The 13,965-nt window shown below is 34.3% G+C and overlaps 1 pseudogene; it reads right to left on the bottom strand.

Moving 5' to 3' along the window:
• Positions 1-12,684, bottom strand: part of LOC143388551 (protein SIX6OS1-like) — a 29,357-nt pseudogene extending 16,673 nt beyond the window's left edge.
• Between the last annotated feature and the right edge of the window lie 1,281 nt (positions 12,685-13,965).

The following is a 13,965-nucleotide window of genomic DNA, read 5'->3' as shown; positions in this document are numbered from 1 at the left end:
AGATAAATAACATGAAGACAGAGCCCACAGAGTGGGAGAACATCTTTACTAGACACACATCAGATAGAGCACTAACTTCCAGGATATATAAAGAACTCAAAAAACTTAACACCAAAACAAAAACAAAACAAAACAAAAAACCACAAATAACCTAATCAACAAATGGTCTATGAAACTGAATAGACACTTCTCAGAAGAAGATATACAATCCATCAACAAATAAACAAAAAAAAAAATATTCAACATCTCTAGTAATTAGAGAAATGCAAATTAAAACTACTCTAAGATTTCATCTCACTCTAGTCTGAATGGCAATTATCAAGTATACAAGCAACAAAAAATGCTGGCAAGGATTTGGGGAAAAGGTACACTGCAAATTGGTGCAATCACTCTGGAAAGCAGTATGGAGATTCCTCAGAGAACTACGAATGGAAACACCATTTGGCCCAGCTATCCCACTTCTCTGTCTATACCCAAAGGACTTAAGATCAGCATACTATAGTGACACAGCCACATCAATTTTTATAGCAGCTCAATTCACAATAGCAAAACTGTCTGATCTGGATGCCTTTCTATAGATGAACAGATAAAGAAACTGTGGTATATATACACAACGGAATATTACTCAGTATTAAAAGAGAATAAAATTCTGGTATTTGCAGGTAAATGGATGGAGTTGGAGAATATCATGCTAAGCAAAGTAAGCCAATCCCCCAAAACTAAAGGCTGAATGTTCTCTCTGATAAGTGGATGCTGATCCATAATGAGGGGAGGGGGCATGGAAAGAAGGAAGGGACTTTGGATTGGGCAAAGGGGAGGGAGGGAAGGAGAACAGAAATGGGGGTAGGAAAGATGGTGGAATGAGGACATTATTACCTTAGGTATATATATGACTGCACAAATGGGTGACTCTACATCATGTACAACCACAGAAATGAAAAGTTGTGCTCCATTTGTGTACAATGAAACGAAATGCATTCTGCTGTCATGTATAACTAATCAGAACAAAAAAAAAAGAGGATAGAATACAGAATCAAACTTTTAGATGCAGAATCTCTGGTCACATAAAATTGAATTTTAAAATTTACCTATACCTTTCTTTCAATTCCTTTCTCTTTTCTGTACTTTTTTTCTTTTCTTCAAGAGTTTCTGAAAGATTCTTGGTTTCATTAAGTCTTGCAATCAGCTAAAAATAAAAATGGGAAAGGAAAATGAAATAATTACCTGCAAAGAAGAATATTTTGTCTTAATTAATGAATATGATTTTTTTTTCTGTAGAATCACAAGATTTGTATTTTTGGCAGAATTTACTATCTTCTATTGAAAGTCATTAAGAGTTACATCAATATTAAATCATACCCCTTTAACTTTTCCTTACTACTAAATTTTCAATCATAAATATCAATAATTTCCATTTTTTAAAAGAATAATCATAAGCAAAATAGACATTGAATATTTACATAGGGACATAGTTATCACATATTTTAAAGGAAATAGCATCCATTTTTCTCTCATTATTAAAATTATATTGCTGGGGGCGCTGGGGTTGTGGCTCAGTGGTAGAGTGCTCGCATAGCATGCATGAGGCACTGGGTTCGATCCTCAGGACCACATAAAAAAATAAAATAAAGATATGTGTCCACCTAAAACTAACAAATAAATATTTAGAAAAAAAATAAAATTATATTGATATTATTTTGTACCTTGTAACTATGAATGATCACTATAAAATCTAATTTTTAAAAAATTTAGAAAATTTAATTTTCAATTTTTTCTCAAAATTTATAAAATGATTTTGATGAGTTCTTGTATGTATGTGAATCAAAGCCACAATTCAATGGATGATACTAAAAATATTCAATAAAACCTTAAAAGCTTAACTGTTTCTAGACTGGTTTCCTAAAAATTATAAACTACAGTTGTAAATTTTGCAAGATTAAATTATTTAAACTATTTACTGTTCACCTTTTTGAAAACACTGTTACTTTTTCAATGCTTTTAAATTCCTGTTACAGGGCCAGAGGTATTAGGTACCAGTGGATCAAACCCAAAGCCTAGTGTGGATGAGGCCTTGGGTTTAACTTACTGCACCACAAGTCAGTAAGTAAATTCCTCTTAACCTACATCTTGATCCTTCTTCATGCCCTCCCAAAAGCCAACCTATTCCCCCAAATTCAGAGTTAAATAAATTCCACACCTGAAAAACATTTTGGCTTCAAAGTGATCTAAAGCTTATCAATTGGCCTTTGTCTACATTGAGGCTATCTTAACAGCTCTCCTAAGGTGTCAACTAACACACTATTATACATTAATACATATTTTAGAAACAATAACAAAATACATACCTTGTTTAATGAATTAATTTCCATTTCTGCTTCATCTGCTTCTTTCTTCAATTCAGATGAACTTTTGGTAAAACTGTTGGCATGTTTGAGGATATCTTGTGTTTTACATCTCAGATTAACTCTTTTTATGTTAAGGAACTATGCTGTGCAAGTAAACCTTACATTTAAAATAAATGTACTATGTCAGAAATAGTTAATATTATATAATGTCATTTATATGTGTGGTATATATAAGCAATAAGCACTGTTTCTGAAACAGGTAAGATTAATATAAATATTTGGCAGACTAATGAAGATAAGTTAGTATTGATCTCTATTAACTTAAAAGTAACATCCATCAAAAATATTTGTTAGAATTTTTTTATTCAGTTAAATATTTTCACAAGGTGTTATTTGTTTTTTTTTAAACTAAGTTCACTGTGTCCTTGGGATGACTAATAAAATATAATAAATTCAGGTCCCAATTTAACTTTTTATGCTTCCATCATGTATTATTCCAAAATCAACATTAAAAATCCACCCAATTTCCCTTTTCTTGCCTTATAAGGTTCATCAATGCACCCTGTAAAACTGAGAACTTTCATCTGGACATTCTGTTTAGGGAGGATTTAGACTCAATTTCAAGTAGAAAATTTATCTGCTATTAATAGACATCCTACATGGTTATTAATTAACACAATTACCTAAGTTCCTCTATTATCTATCTAGAATTTAGAAATGAATAGAAGAGTAACAGTGAACAAGAACTCTAGAGAAATTTTATCAGAACTTCCTATCCTGCCTTAAAAATATGTGACTTATATGCTAGAACAAACATTTCAGGTGAATATTATTTATAAAGCTAAATTATTACCAAAAGTATCAGTTTAAATTTTTAGAAATAGATATTTAAATCCTAATCTTTAATTCTTCCTACCTCCATCTACTTCTTCTTGTTTAACATGCAATTTTACATCTCATCCCAACTCATATCCAACTCCCTTATACTTTCTGTACTTCATCTACCAACTAACCTCTGCCCTTTCCCACTAAGAAGTTAATGCATAGATAAACAACAAATGTTCATAAAAATATAATAGGCTCAAACCAAAACATGAAGGATAAAAAGCAGCAGAAGAGATAAAAGAATGGTTTAGGATGAAACAGAAAGGAAGCAAGGTAGAATACAGGGATAAAGAAGACTTAGTACAAACATAGGAGTAATAATCTGATAGAAAAGCATATAAAGGATTGTGGAGGTTGAAAGAGGATTAAAGTTTCAAGTTCAGCATCAGGAAAGATCTCTCTGACAAACAGGTGAGTGCTGGGAGCCATCAGCCAAGTAGGTATGACAAATTCCTTGCCAGCTTACTCCCATGCTGTCTAGTGGAAGGACTTCTGAAAGGTGACCTTGCTCAAGGACCAGGGCAGGATCCGTGTTTAGGGTGTTCCCCCTTTAGAATAGGGCAGTTTAGCATAATAGGAGAGTAGGGTGTTTCCCCTTTAGAATAGGGCAGTTTAGCATAATAGGAGAGTAGGGTGTTTCCCCTTTAGAATAGGGCGGTAATGCTGTGGTAATGCTGGCATATCTTTGCTGATGGTGTCACCAGTGATCTTTGCTGATGGTGTCACCAATGATGCAATTTTTCCAAAGGAACTGTCAATTGGCTTGGTGTCGTGGCATTTCTGTATTCTCCTCCCTTCTGCTAGTGATGGTCTAAATTTGGGGGCCAATGGCTATATGCTGGACCGGCAGTCAGTGACGGGTATGATCCAATTGCAATGGTATCAACCTAAGACAGGAGGCTGACGCCTAAAGGTCAGTTGCCTAAAGGTCAGTTTTCCCATGACGGGTAAGAACCATATGTTGAATTGGACAACCTACCAGGCGCGGTCCTTAAGCCACATTAACCTCACTCCCCCACTGGCACCAAGGCCAAATTTGGGGGCCAACAGAGGTGAGGCAAAGAACCTCACCCCCCCACTGGTGCATAGACCTATCCACAAGTATGGCTGTATGCTGGACCGGTAGTCAGTGACGGGTATGATCCAGTTGCATTGGTATCAACCTAAGACAGGAGGCTGACGCCTAAAGGTCAGTTTTCCAATGACGGGTAAGAGCCATATGTTGAACTGGACAACCTACCAGGCACGGTCCTTAAGCCACATTACTTGTTGTTTAATTAATCAGAAGGGGGGAGATGCTGGGAGCCATCAGCCAAGTAGGTATGACAAATTCCTTGCCAGCTTACTCCCATGCTGTCTAGTGGAAGGACTTCTGAAAGGTGACCTTGCTCAAGGACCAGGGCAGGATCCGTGTTTAGGGTGTTCCCCCTTTAGAATAGGGCAGTTTAGCATAATAGGAGAGTAGGGTGTTTCCCCTTTAGAATAGGGCAGTTTAGCATAATAGGAGAGTAGGGTGTTTCCCCTTTAGAATAGGGCGGTTTAGTATAATAGGAGATTAGGGTGTTCCTCTTTTGGAATAGGGCGTATCCTGCTGCTGAGTTCCTCTTGAGTGCTTAGGGTCAAACAGTATATTTTGGGAGACAGAAGCCCATGCGGAGTGGATTTGGGAGAGAGTGGATTAGGGCAGAGTGTGGATTTGGAAAGAGAACGTGGATTCCCCCAGAACGTGTTTGTAGACGGCCGGTGTGAGTTCGGGAATAAAGAATTGCTGTTTGAATCTACAAGCTGTGTGGAGACTCGTGATTTGTGCCCAGCCGAAAGACTGCGGCAGGTGAGACTTAGACCAATTAAGAATTACTTAAGCATCTATCACAGTGATACTGTATTAGAATTCTCTATTTGTCTTTCTCCTCTATTAAACTGTGAGCTCCTTGCAAGAGAGCTTTGTAATTTCTTAAGTACTGCCTGACACAAGGTAAGTACCCACTGAATTTTTAAATATTAGTGAATAATTGTTGACTCACTTCCTTACCACCATCTATCATAACAAGTAATAATTAATCAATTTAATCAGAACGTCTTTGAAAAGACAAAGCAAGATGACATTTTCATTAGTTTGATTGTTGATATGCCACTTTAAAGCCAAATACATATACAATTTTATTCCCCTTAAAATTACTTGCTTTTGATCACATGTACATGAGAACTAATCCCAAAAGACCTTAAAGTGACCTTTAAAACCTGAATTAAACACAAAAACAAATCTATGAAGCTCTCACCAGGAAAACAAAATAATAATTAAAATACAGAAACAATACTTATCTAATAAAATTATAAATAGAAATACTATTGTGGATACATGTGTAATGGCCACTCGGTAAGTGATGGAAAGGGTGCAGGCACCGAAAAAAAGTCATAGTTGAGACTGATTTATTGTATTCTTCTCAGTACAAAGATATAATAATTAAAGCATCATATTACAGAAAGGTTAATACCTAGAAATTCCATAAGAATAGTTTCACTCATTTTTAGTAGTTCAGAACATGCCAACACTGTCTATTGAATTTCTTCATGTTCTCTTTTCTTCTCATAATATTCACGTGAAAAGGGTGTTTCTGAATATTTTAGTTGGTATTGCTTCAAAACTTCTTTATACTGACATACATAATCATGATACATTTTTCTGTTAAAAATAAATGATGTAGAATAGATCTAAAAACCTAGTAAATATCACTTGTTAAAGTCTCCTAAATTAAGTATAAAAAGCAATTCAAACATCTATTTGTCTGTATTACTCTCATTATTGTCTGTCCTTCAACTTTCTTTAACCCCAAGACACTTCTCAGCTACACTTTTTTTATTCCTCACCTGGTTAATCTTCTTCAATTTAACTTCCACTCCCACCAGTATAATGACATTATTCTTTCCATGGTCATCAATGATCTAAATTGTCCAATCAAATGATCTATTTTTTATGTTCATCCTAACTGACATTGCAGAACTGGGTTCTTTTAGTCACACCTTTTTTTCCCCACATTTTTTATTGGTGCATTACAGTTGTACATAATGATGGGATTTGTTGTTACTTATTCATTCATGCACAGGATATAATATAATTTGGCCAATATCAGTTATACCTTCTTAAATATCTATGCTCCCTGGGTTCTGACCTCTGTAACTATGCCTTTTAAATCTCCTTTAATTTTCTTTAGCTGAAACTATTACATGAAGTCACGTTCTATGTGTTAAAACTCTGGGTTCATAATCATTCATGTATACCCCACAAGTATTCTTATAAAAAAAAATTTGAGCCGTTTGGAGGAACTCTTCTATATCAATTCAACTAATAATGGGTGACCATCTATTTAGGCACAAGTCATAAGTGAGGCATTATTCCTACAAAAGAATATTAAGACTTCTTTTTTGTTTGACCCATATGCCAAAGGAGTTGATTACTACTGCCTATGTGCCAAAACTTTGTGATGGGGTAGGGGAGAATATACTGAGGATTGAATCTAGAGCCTTGCATGTTAAGCAAGTGCTCTACCACTGAGCTACATCCCCAGGCTGCCTATGTGCCAAATCTAATCCATCCTCTGTTGTCTGTGAACTAAGAATGGTTTTTAAATTATTGAAAAAAAACTCGAAATATACTCCATGACATAATAAAATTATATGAAGTTCAAATTTCACTGTCCAATAAGGTTTTATTGGATCATATCTCACTTATTTATTTATGGCCTAAAGCCATCTTGTACCACACAGTAGAGTTGAGTTACAATACTTACTATCTGGTATTTTACAAAAAATGTTTGCCAATCCTGATCTATAACACTGAAAGTACCTGAAAGTACTCAATACAGTTCTTCACTGAAAATATACCCTCAGCCTCAGTGTTAGGGACTGCACTGAGAGCCTCACTCATTGAGCTATACATCTCCAGTCCTACAGAAAATATATTCCTGAATTCTCTTTTTACCAAATTCTGGTTTCAAAAATAATATTCATAGTAAACTTTTTGAAAATATATAGTCCTTATATTCCTCAAGATTTTATTTCTTGGATCAAGAAATTTCTTAAAAGATGCTATAATGATTGTTCTCCTTAGCAGAGAATAGGAGCAAGTATTCTTAAAACTTCTGGTTTAATAAGTAGTGATTAATAAGTACTGGGTCAACAAGTCTGAATTTTAAGAATGATCTAATTTTTTAATATTGCTAAACTCTGTCCCCTTTAGCAAGATAAAGCAGTTGAGCCCCAAATAAGTTCCTGTTCTTCTAAATGTATGTTTATTAATTAAGACCCCACTTATATAATAACTTGGGAAAATGGTCTAGGGAGAAGAGAAATACCATTGAAAAATTAGGCCTAGGTCACCTGTTTCATATGAGATTAGCATACCATATTTTATCTTGTTCATACTATATAGTCATATCCACTTCTAACATCTTCAATATAGAAACTTTGGCAGAACACAGCATAGCTAAGTCATGATTCAGAAAGTCATTATTATCTAATTTATTCTAGCAGTACTAGTCTTCATGAATGCTCAGAACAAGAATGGGAGATCAGAAATAAGTAGCTAGTGCCCCTACTTCCTTCCTACTTTCTCAGTACTGATTGTTGAAATGAAGGAAATTATATGCATTAATGAATATGTCAAAATGAATACCACTATTATGTATAACTTAATGCATTAATAAAAACATTAAAAACGGGGACTTTTTTGAAAGAACTTACTGAAAATATTACCACACTCCCCAATTTCCCCTTTTTGAAGACCCAGGAGAGAAATTTCTCTCAAGTCTCGGGAAAAACTTCATAACTTATCTTAAGCAAGTAAACTGCTAAGGATTAAAACCAGGGCCTTGAGCATCCTAGGAAAATGTTCAACCATTGAGTCACACCCCCAGCCTCTAATTGAATTTTTTTAAATGAACACTCTGATCATATTTCTTGATCAATGCCTTGACTACTAAGAATTTCAAAGCCTAATTTCTGTACTTTTAACAAACAATATGCAGGACCACATGTAGCCTTGATTTTTTTAAACACTGTGGTATTTTTATACAAATATCTCAAATTCTTTTGGGATTGAAGCAGGATCTATAAATGACAACCTAATAGTCTCCTTCATCTTTTCCACCTTCTGTCTACTCTTTGGATGATAGCATACTTTTGCCTTTCTCCACTTTGCTCCATATATTTTCCTGAGAAACCTCATCTACATACAAGATTTCTAATGCCATTAAGTCCCAATTTTAAACTTTAGTTCTAATCTAAGACTCATTTTTGAAAATAATGGATTATAGATTCTACATGGGTAGTTATTTTAGGAGGGTTTTTTGTTTGATATTGGGGACTGAAATCAAGGGTGTTTTACCACTGAGCTTTATCCCCAGCTTTATTTATTTATTTATTTATTTATTATTTCTTATTTTTGAGACAGTATCTTGCTAAGTTGCTTAGGGTCTCACTAAGTTGCTACAGCTGCCCTTGAACTTGAGATCCTCCTATCTCAACATTCAACTTGTTAGGATTATAGGTATGCACCACAAGGCCTTCAACATATGTGTTTCTTAAATAAAATGTAAAAACTGATAAGTGTTCTCAAATCACTTCAGTTTTTAAAATTAGGTAAAATTTTAATGCCATATATATCATGTTCAAAGTCTCTAACATTGTTTTATTATATTCATTAATTACATTTAATCCCTAAGATGATGTGATTTTACATGAAGTAAAATAAATTCAGATAACTACTGGTATTTCTCCATTAGAATATAACCACTTTACTAAATTAGCAATCTGAAAAACTGAAATTTGACACAAAATGCCTTTAAAAAAACCAATACCTCAAATTTTTCAAAATGTTTATTCTACAAATAATTATCCTCCTAAATGTTTGCTTACACTGTTCAGTCAAAAATACCATTAATTGAAGAACTTTGCTATAAATACTGCTGATAGATAAATGGTTTATATCTAAGGCAATATCTCAACATATTCAAGCTTTTACAACAAATATGGAGACCTTCAAAGATTCAGTCCAAGATATCACATTTACTTAAAAATAATTCCCTCACAATACACACTTTCTAAATTATTACAAAGCATGTTCCAGTAATACTAATTTATAAAACTGATACACTTAAGTTAATATATATACTGTACTTGTCTTTTTCAATGGTTTCTTGATAAATAGTAAATTGGTCCTGCATATAATCTTCATGTTTATGAAAAACATCACATGTTGGCTTCCAGCTATAGAAAAAAGTTATAGTTGTAATTAGCACTTCAGAATGATAAACAAATAAAAAAATTGGCAGAGATAATAAAAAATGAACAAAATCATTTAAAGAGCAATAAATGTGTCTTCCTAGAGAAAACAAGTTTACATCAAGAAAACATTCCCTATGCCACAATGAAATCTACTACTCTGTATAATTAATATAAACCAATTTTTAAAATAATAAATACAACAGTATAAAAAAGAAAAAAATTGCATATCCTATCCCCATCACTATCAATATCCACACACTCATATGCTCAAATATTAATATTCATTAATTTTTACATAAAATTTGTTTTTGAGATATGATAGGGAAAGAAGCAAATATAGCATGGCTGAAACTAGGCCAAAATAGATTATCAAATCAGATAGAATAAAATGAATATTCACCTCATATATTTTTGTTTTATTATATAACTTGAAAACTATTACCAATGCAAAAAATCTAAAATTACTATATATACCATGGCAGCTTCCATTCTAAGTATTGTTTGAATATTTCCTCTATTTTCATTTTTTTTCCAAATTCAAAAAGTACATATGCAAAATGAAAAAGAAAAAAAAAGTCCATATGCCCATTTGGAAGCACAGAAGTGTATACATAAGAAACTATCTTACATATTCTCAATATTAAATAACTACTATGATTTTAAAATTGTTTCAAGATTTTGCTACAATTATATATTTTAACATTATTGAGATCATATTCACATAAAATTTATCCTCCTTTATCACTTACTGAAATTATACTTAAATATTTGTCTTAATTTCTTTTTTTTTTTTTTTTGTGGTGTTGGGGATTAAACCCAGGGCCTTGTGCATTCCAGGTGAGCATTCTACCAACTGAGATATATCCCCAACCCCTTAATTTCTGATACTTAAAATATATTCCCCAAAAGGAAATTTGAAGGTCTAAGATTATACATGCATATATTCTGAGTATTTAAAAATTCCATAAGAAACATAAGCTCAATGAGAAGATATTTACTATAAGCTTTTCAATGTGCATCCTTTGAGGTTTTTCTTAGATATAGATATATTATCATGCATTGGGTTCTTATTATGAATAATGATGCATAAACTGCTTTGTTCAATTTGCAATATACTAACATTTTCCCATGTCAAACATACACCTAAGTCATGATTTTATTGGCTGCCTAGTGTTCAGTCATCTGGATATACCAAAATTCATTTAACTAGTCCCTTAATGTTGAACATTTAGAGTTACTTCCAATATTTTCCTATCATAAAAATGGTTGAAGTAGAAGTCACACAATTCAATGGCAAGAAAAGAAATAGCTTGATTAGAAATTGGACAAAAGACCTAGAGAGATATTTCTCAAAAGAAGTGTTTTATCTTGAAAAGTTTTAGGTTGGATTCCCTTATACAAACTAAGATCTTAAGCCAGAGTGTAGTTCAGTGGTTCTTGTCTATCATGTATCAAGGTAGCACTTGCTTATCATGCATAAGGCCCTGGATTTGATTCCCAGCACCACATAAACAAAAACACTAAGATCTTGAAAAGTCAAAAAATGGAAATTATTTCAGACTAATAAGACTTACATAGACTACACTAAAATTCTTTATTTATACTAACTATATCTAAGTTAGTGAAATCTCATAATTCAGCACTTAGGGCAATGGTAGAGAACATGCTTATTAGCATGTACAAGGAAGACCCTGAGTTCAACCCCAATACCAAAAAAAACCAAACCAAAACAAAACAAGCAATGGTGTCTTCAACTATAAACCTAGAAATCTTGAATAAAAAAATCAAATGGCAATTACTGAAGGTTCATTTCTTTCAAATACTCACTACAGTTGTCTTTGATTTCATTACTATGTTTACAGTAATGAGCAATTTCCTCATCTGTTGTATTTATAGTTTCATGTATCTTACAAATAGTTGATTTGTTTTCTTTTATGTCTTCAAAGCATTCTAAAAGAGGAAATGTTTATTTTCTTAAGGTAGAAATTATAAATTCAAAATAAACAAATACAGTAAGAAAAACAGTTTATGTCAACTTACCTAAAAGGAGTTCAGCCAGAAAGGAGAGGAAGTGAGGCTTGAGAAGGGAAGCCTCCTGTAGTAAAAACTAGAAAAACCACAGCCCCCCAGAAACTAAGGAGAATTTGTATTTGCAATTGAAGAATGTACACTGGGCTAGATTAGGTGACACTTAAGGTCAATTCATCTTATGATGCTATAAATTCATGCAAATGTTTACTCATTAATTGTATTAACATAAGGATTTTGTTATTGACAAATACATAATTTCTATCAATTAATTATTAAATACACCATCAACTAACTTATTTACCAATGATTTAAGATAAACTTAGTTCTTGAAAATATTAAATAATTTCATAATATTTTTTTGATTGTAGAAAAAAATAACCAAATTCAATCTTTCTGTGACAATTAAGAAGTTAATAGTTATATTTTTAGAACTAAAATATTTAAAGCATTATATTTATTTAATTTGCTCAGCCACTTCACTTATATTTACTAGCCAATTCACTTATTTTCAGAATTATTATTCCTGAAAATGTGGCATCAATTCTGGTTCCTAATTTTTGATGATTTCTTTAAAGATAAACATTTCACTCAAATATTTGAAGTAACCTTGTTACTTGAGAAATATAACATTTTTTAACTGCACCTTAGGGGTCATTGCTGCTTAAAGCAAAATTCTTCACAAAATAATTAAATGCAGAATACACAAAATTACTGAAAAACAGTAGGTGAATCACAACTATTTTGCCTAGGCTAAAAAGCTCATTATTAGTGGAGAGAATTAGTAGAGAATTTCCAGAATTAGTAGAGAATTTATACTAATAAATTAGTAGAGAATTTCCAGAAGAGTTACAATGCCAACTACATGTTGCCCTAAACAGGGCAATTATATATTATGCTATATGTCATAAAAATTAAGACAAAAACATCTTTAACATGCAAAACTACTTACTATTAATTCTTTGAATCATGTCTTCTTTAGTACTTATATCTTGCTCATACTGGAAAACTAAAACAATTCTATTGTGACTTTACTTCATTGTTAAAATGTCGAATAATAATACAGTTACCTATTTATTTTCATTTTATACCTACCAAATTCTAACAAAAGTCTGTCCAGACTGACAAAGAGGCTGTCATTCATCTTGGATACTATGTAAAGAAAATAAAAAATAAGTGAATATACACATGAATATAAAATGAAAATACACATGTATATTCAGTAACAACTTTTTAAATATAACATTCTCACAAAAAAATGTGGATGGAGCAAGACAGAGGGTAAGAGACGTTTTCAGTCCACAGCCACCTTCCTGGTAGAGCCCTAAGAGACACTTAGGCAGCTGCTGAACGTCGTTGCATGGCTGAGACTAGGGGCAAGGGTGGGCGCCTTCGTGATTGTTTATTCCTGGTACTGCAGTAAGTCTTTGAATCTCTGGGGATCCAGACACCTAGACTTCTCAAAAGGGCGTGCCCTGTAAAATAAATATCTGAATTTGTCCCTGCTTGGCTTGTGTACTGCCCCGCGCAGTGAAAGTCCTTCACCAACAGCAAGGTGAAACCTAGAAAAGTGGTGCAGGTTTACATTTACCAATTTGCCTCCCAATATTTAAAAAAAAAAATTCACACGAGAGCCAACTCGCTGTACAGAACACGCCAGAGGTGGGGTTCGCAGCTCTGGCTCCCCGTAGACCCGAGGGGCGGCTCGGGGCTATCAGTCGAGACTTGCGGCGGGAATTTGCTGGCCCGCCCTCCCCTCAGGCAGCGCTGGTGGTCTCTGCCCACCACAAGCCAACCACCACGCCGCGCACGTTAAGCGCCCGCCACAGGATGAGGCTCGGTGTCTCGGGTAGTTCTCCGGAGTAGGGCCAGGCTAGCCACTCAGCCCGCTTTCCTCAGAAACCACCACACACGGTTCCTTTTCCCACCCACCTAAACAGCCCCTCGAAACCCCGAGGTCCAAACCCTCTTTCCTTAGGGCCCCAAACTCCACTTAGGGCCCGAGTCGTCAGGAACGTGACCCCAAACCTAACTGGAAGGTCTGGAGCCCCGTCCTGCCCTCGCCCCCTGGCGTCAGCGTGGGTAGACCCCGAGGAGCACGCAGCAAGAAGCAGATGGCGTGGAAGAGCGAGATCCCGCTCCCTGCGAGAACAGGGTGGCGATCGCGCCATCCGGGGAGTTAGAACCACAGGAGTGAGTGCAGGGTGAGGTAGCACTCAGAAAAACACAGGGGGTCTGTCGTGAACTCTCCCGCTGCCTTGCAACCTAGTGTTAACTTCGAAGACTATCCAGCCCTCTTCTAACATAATAGATTTAGACAAAAATTGCAGAATAGCAATAAAATTAACTTTAACATGACAATAAGAAACTCATCAATCAGAATTCAGTTTTGAATTCGGCATTTTGCTTCTTTGAAAAGCATAAT

This window comes from Callospermophilus lateralis, unplaced genomic scaffold (assembly GCF_048772815.1).
Source record: "Callospermophilus lateralis isolate mCalLat2 unplaced genomic scaffold, mCalLat2.hap1 Scaffold_592, whole genome shotgun sequence".
NCBI classification, from domain to species: Eukaryota; Metazoa; Chordata; class Mammalia; order Rodentia; family Sciuridae; genus Callospermophilus; species Callospermophilus lateralis.
The sequence above is the reverse complement of the archived record's forward strand: the minus strand, read 5'-3'. Positions and strand labels throughout refer to the sequence as shown.